Source organism: Erithacus rubecula (genome assembly GCF_903797595.1).
Source record: "Erithacus rubecula genome assembly, contig: scaffold_185_arrow_ctg1, whole genome shotgun sequence".
Classification (NCBI taxonomy): domain Eukaryota; kingdom Metazoa; phylum Chordata; class Aves; order Passeriformes; family Muscicapidae; genus Erithacus; species Erithacus rubecula.
Window position 1 is genome coordinate 106,744 of NW_027636125.1, and position 6,605 is coordinate 113,348.

Below are 6,605 nucleotides of genomic sequence, written 5' to 3' on the forward strand. Positions count from 1 at the left end.
GGACATCCTCCATTTCATTGAAGACAATGTTTTTCACCTGCAGCAAGCAGGGAAATTTATGGAGGGCATCCCAAGCTCCATTTGTGATGATGTCACTCTCTCTAAATGGAATGACTCCTCCACTTATTGTCAATATTTCAAATGGGAAGTACCAAGCTCAACCTTAAATGGATTCCACTTGGATTTCTTTCTCATCTATCACATAGATAAGCTCCATCATTTTGTTGTCCCACAGTCTCACTCTTCTGGAATAAAGAAATGGGATTTCTTCCAGCTCTGTTCTGCATGTGTCAGTCTGAGCTCAGACAATAAATTCCTCCTTTGTACCCCTCCAAATCCCAGCACAGATCCAGGGTGTGAGCCCAGACCTCACAGGGACCCAACACACATTTTAGCCTGAAGGAGGTTCAAGGGGAACCTTCTAGGTCTGCACAACTCCCTGACAGGAGGGGACAGCCCAGGAGAGGGGTCAGGTTTTTTCTCCCAGGGAACAGAGGACAGGACAAAGGGAAAAAGCCACTAGTTGTGCCAGGGGAAGTTTAGACTGGCTATTAGGAAAAAAATTGTCATGGGAAGTGTTGTAAAACATTAAAACAGACTGGGCAGTGTTGCAGTCACCATCCCTGGAAGGGTCAAAGCACATGTGGATGTTGCACTTGAGGACATGGTTTGATTGTGAACATGGGGGTGGTGCTGCACTGATGGCTGGACTTGATTATCCTGAAGGGCTTTTCCAGCCTTAACAATTCTATGAGTCTGTCTCTTGTCTGCTCATTTCCAGCAGGTTTAATTGTATCTGGTAACTAAAGATGATGCTTTTACATCACTCTTGTCTTTGATTTTGTAATGGAATCTCAGGATGGTTTGGGTTGGAAAGGACCTTAAATCCCATCCAGTCTCACGCCTGCCATGGTATGGGATGATTTCCACTATCCCAGGTTGCTCCAAGTCCTGTCCAACCTGGCCTTGGACATTTCCAGGGATCCAGGGGCAGCCACAGCTTCTCTGGGCAGCTGTGCCAGGGCTTCCCCACCCTCACAGGGAAGAATTTGTAACCTGCCGGTCCTTGAAGGAGATGGGAAATTCTTGTGCAATGAAGGCAAATACAACTGAAAACTGTTTTTTAGCAGGAATATACAGATTTGCCATCAAATCTACTGAAAAACACAGCTTTTATTTAGCTGGGATAACATTTAGAGACCCCAAACCGAGGCATAGAGCGAAGTTTGGCAGCACAGTCTCTACACACTGATTTCACACCAAAATGAGGAAAATCCATTAGCAGCTGGAAATCCTCCTGACCCAAGGATTTCATCTACAATTAGAGAAAGCCGACAACTTTGTCAACCATCTGCTATTTCTGTTCTAAGGATCATCAAACACTGGAGAAAAATGTTCCTTTTGTAAAGTGTTGTTGGGGGAACAAGTGCTTGACGTGGGTCCATATTTATCTAGGAGAGCAAATAAACCACTTGCCTTGCAAAGGGAATTGGCTGGAAACTCCCAAGGACAGGAATCATGTGTGAAGTCAGCTGCAAGCCCATTTTTGGGGTGTTCATGGCCTCACTGTGTTGCTGTTGTGTTTTTCTTCAGTGCACACCTGATGGGAACAACGTCATCCAAACTCTCTGCAGTTGCTTGTTCTCCAGCCAGGCTCCCAAGTCAGGCTGTGCACCTTGAAGTCTTTATTTAACCCTCAGTGCCTTCTTGTGTTTTAATTTTTTGCTTTCTGCTCTTATCTTGTGGCAACTTCCTTTAGTTTTTCTGAACAGAATTCATGCAGCATTCCATGGCTGCCAGTGCTTAACCACCGTGCTGTGAGAAATACCATTGAACACTTGCTGGAAGAAAAAGGGAAGCATATGGTTTTCTTTTTAACCTCAAACATCAGATTTTTCATTAATTTTTTTATTTTATTTTTTTTTAGTTTAAGATATTTATTTGTTTTCCTCTCCCCTCACCTGCCTGATGCTCCAGGCAGCCCCATCTCCCAACATTGCAATTGTGCAGCTTTTGTATTCTCAGTCTGCTGTGGATAAAGTCCCTGTCATGGTGTCTGAGGTAGTTTTGGCTCATTTTTTTCCATGAAATGAGGCCTTTGGGCTGGGGTTCTTCCATTTTTGTCTCTTTTGTGAAGACACCTTCCGTGGGTCAGGGATGGAGGCTGGTTGTTTACCCTCAGATTTGGAAAAAGTCTGATTTCCTGCTAATGTGAGCTTTTAATGATTTGCCTGGAAAACCTGCAGGCATCACAAATTTCCATACCCAACCCCAAGCCAGGAGCTCTTGCCCTGCAGGCTGGTGCCATCTCCAGCCATCAGGAATTGCTTGAACTGTGGGCATCCCTCTCTACCACTGCCCAAACTCAGGCTGCCTTTGTGGGACATCACAAATCCCCAAAGAAGAACCTCACAACCCAAACACATCCCACTGTGGGCAGAGGAGAGCGGGTGGCGTGCTGGACTGGGGGAGGTGGGCAGGGGGCCAAGGGACACCCCATGGTAGCCCAGCTGTGTCCACACCACGTGGAGGTGAGTCTGGGTGTGTGTCTGGCCAAGCCAGAGGAGCACAGATGAAACCTCTTTCCAATACATAATAAAAGGAGAGTGAAGCCAGCTGGAATATCCTGTACATTAAGTGTGATGACTAACTGTAGCAGATGTTGGTGCATTTGTTAAAGTTTCCACCAGAGAATGAGGGACTGGAATATGAGCATTTGAAAATCAAAGGTAGCCCATGAGGGAGGAGAAATGGGAGATGAAAGGGGAGCAGAGCTGAAGGGAGGGGCAGGAAGATGATGGGAAATTGTGGTGTGGGGCTGGGGGCAGGGGGAGCCTGTGGGGCTGTGTGTAGGGCTCCTTCCCCGGGAGAAAAGAGCTGCAGAGCCTCCTGCTGCAGGAGGATAAATGGCTGCATTCCCAAGGGTGGAAGAGATGGAAAATCAGACACAGGCTCTGGGCAGATGTGGAAAGCAGTGCTGGGGAGCTGGGCAGGCATCACCCACCCCAAGCCACCCCCAGGGGAAACTCTGAGGTCCCTTGTCACACCTGGAGCCCAGCCTGGCTGCACCAAGGTGCCACAAAGCAAGAACCTCCCTGGCAAGGAATCTCCCTTGCCTGCTGTGGAATTGCAGGTCTATCCTCCTTAGCAGGGATATTAATCTTGGTGGAGTTGCACTATTCCCAAACATGAGCCCCAAAGTCACATCCTATTTACAGAAGAAAGGATAAAATAATTTAGTTAATTTTATCACTATGTAAAGGTCGTTAATGTCCTTTCTTGTCAGTACAGTTTTCTGAGGAGAATCCATCCAGGAATTCAGATCCAACTTCTTAAAACACGAGTTTTCCTGACTGTTCTTTCTGACAAAAAAAATAAAAGCGGATTGTAGAGTTGTTCAAAAAAGCAAAACCTGTTTCAAAGAAGTGCTAAAAGACATATTTTTTGTGTCTTAAAAGAGACCTACATGATGTTGTTTTATCTGTTTTGTTATCCCCTCAACTCTGTCACAGAATCAATGTTCTACTTCCAGCAAAATATTTTGTCTCACAGAAAAGTCAGTTTCCAGTGAGCAAAATTAGCCATGCAAAGAAAATCACAGTTTTATGGAGAGATTTGCAAACTCTTCATTTCTTCAAATTCTGTTTGTAATTTTTAAAAATTCGATAAGTGATTTTAAAAACTGCTAAAATGCATAACCAGTGTTTGACTTTCCCCTTCCCTTTCACCAGTCAAATACTTTGCAAGCATAGGTGTGCTGGACAGTATTTCAACAAAATTCAAAGAGAAATCTTATCCCCTGAAAAAAAGCTAATGCAAATGGAGCAGGAAGCACCCAAAATTAATTTATTAATATGGCTGCACACCTATCCAAACTGATCTTTCCCCTTTTAATGTTAAAATAATTACAACATGATGTATTGCCTGATGTATGAAGCAATTTCCCTCAATAATTAGTAATTGCCTGCCCCAGGTCTGATGTAACACTTTGTCAGGTTTGTTCAGCCAAGTGTTCCCCTCCACACAGGGCAGCAAACTCAGAGTTTAAATTCCTTATACACGAAATCATAAATGGCAACGAATAGAGAATGCATGTAACTGATCTACGTATTCCTGAAAAAAAGACTTTCTGGTTCTTCCACAAAAAATAGATTTCTCTGTGTTACATGACACTGCTGGTGCTTATATATGGGTAGTTCCAGTAAGACCAAAAAAACCCCAAATTTCTCAATTTAATTTTTTTTTTTTTTTTTTTTTGTGTGTTTTGTTTTGTTTTTAAGAAGCTAACCAGATCCAGCAGTTTCAGTTCTTATGTCACAGTTACCAAAGTTAAAAGGCAAAGGGGGTTCAGCTCTGGTTAAGACAAGTTCTTCTCTTAGCCCAGTGCAATGCACTAATAAAATAATTTTCACTTGGAATATAAGGCAGCAGTGCCTTAGCCTTCCCTTGGCAAATGAGATGAACATCAGGGGAATAAAATAAAACAGCACCAAGGTTCTGATTGGAAAAATGGAATTTCTGGAAGAAAGATTAAAATAAATGAAATATCACTGGCTTGGCGAGCAGAAACTGGGGGAGAATGAAACAAATATTGGAATGACATAAATCCTGAGGAATTACAGTCTTATAAGGAAGGGCTGAAAGTGAAGAAGGTAAAATTTTGGCTGTCTAGCCACAGAAGTTTCCTGGTGAAGATATCCATTAGCAAAGAGGTCTTACGAGGAAATGGTGAAGGATATATAATGTATGACATTTATAACCAGACTAAACAAAAACTGCACAGTCCTTCCTTCACAGACCAGTGCCTCAAAACATTCCGAGCACTTGTGGGGCTTCTCCCCATGGTGAAGCTGCTCACGCAGCCCCAGCTCCGAGCTCCAGCCGCCTCCCCGGCCCAAGCTGGCTCTTTCCTGCTGGGATCCCCGGGCTGTGCGTTTGCAGCCCCTCCTGCTGCGGGATCTGCGGGGCTTTTCCTCCCTGTTGCATTCCTGCGCCGTGGAGCCGCTGCAAACGGCCTCTTGCCCGAAGCTGTGCCGCGGGGATTTGTCCTCCCTGCTGTCCGTGCTCAGCTCCTTGTCTGGGGGAGGAAGGACAAGGACAGGATGGGATTTGCCTCCGTGCCAGAGGGAAGGGCAAGGAGATCCCCCCAGGGCTGTGCTGCAGCCGGGGCCGTGCTGGGCTGGGAGATGGAGCAGGACACAGGGGGAAAGGGGCACTGACTTCCTCCTCACCTGCCTGCGGCTCCCGGCGAGGGAAGCGCGTGTTTCCAAAATCGCTCCTCCTCTTCCTGCCGCTGCTCCTGTGTCCCTCCTCTTCCTCCCGCTGCTTCTCTTCCGTCTCTTCCCTCTCCTCCTCCTCTCCCAGCGCAGCCAGAGCCGCTGAAACTGGGGTGCCCAACGCACTGAGCAACCCCCAGGTCCCTCCCAGGACCCCTCAAATCCCTGGAACCGAGCGTCCCCCGCATCCCCTGGAAGATCCCCCCGTGTCCCCAAGCAGGTCGGTATTTAACATCTCTAATTTTACCCTGGTTTTGGGTGTTTGGGAAGGACAAAGAGAAATGCAGAGAAAATCCAGGCCACGGGGAGGGTGTGCAGCCCCCAGCCAGGTGTCTTCCCAACACGGATCAGCAGCACCAGGGCTCAGGGGGGCTCTGCCCACCGGGGGTCCCTGGGGATCATCCAGCGCGGATCCTGCCATGGGGATGGAGCTGCAGCAGGGCACTGTCTTGGTTTGACAGACAGGTGTCTGCTGAGGAGCTCTGGAACTTCTCTGGAAACGGAAAATGTAAACTCCCTCCCTCTAAATTAATATGACTTGGAAATTAAGGAGCTCCCTGGCAAAGATATGGGATTTAGAATAGCAGTTTTCAACTGGGAAAATGAAAATGAAAGTATAGTAATATAACGACCAAAACACTGGCAAGGTCAGAATGCAGCCTGTAACCCTGTTGCTCAGGGAGTTGGTTTCAGTCTGAATAATGGTACCTGTAGTTTTCTTGGAGGGACAGATGTGGTTTTGTTGAAGCAATGATTTTGGAGAAGGGTGTAGTTACTTTTTTTAAGATCTAGTGGTGATGAAGATAGGCCTGGTCTTCTTCTGGGAATTTAGTGGGAAAGGTTGCTCTCATGTTTCAAATTTCAGATTATATTTAGGTAGGAAATCGTTGGCTTTTCTCCTTGGGTGGGGCATCTTCCATAAGGTATAACTCCTTGTGGGGAGGAGTTGTGAGGGATGGGTCATGGCAGAGATAAGGAGCCCTGCTCCACCTGGTTTCAGCAGATGCTGATAGAATGTATACTTCTGCTTGCATCTTGCATTCCAACTTAAGGCATGATCTACTCCTTATTCTATTACCATCTGCATCCTACCTTAATTAATACCTTCTTTCAACTCTGCTATATAATTTCATCCACAGTGAAACTTTACACACAGTTCTCACTTAAGATTAGGTTTTCCTGTGGTACTCAATGGGTTTCTTTATCTTTCTGCATTACCTACTAAGTCTAACTAGGTTTTTGAGCAAAAACAATTGTACGGATGGGTTTGCCTTTGCTTGAGGTGGGCCTAATCTAAACAATCTTAAAATACCTTTTATGTGTCCTACA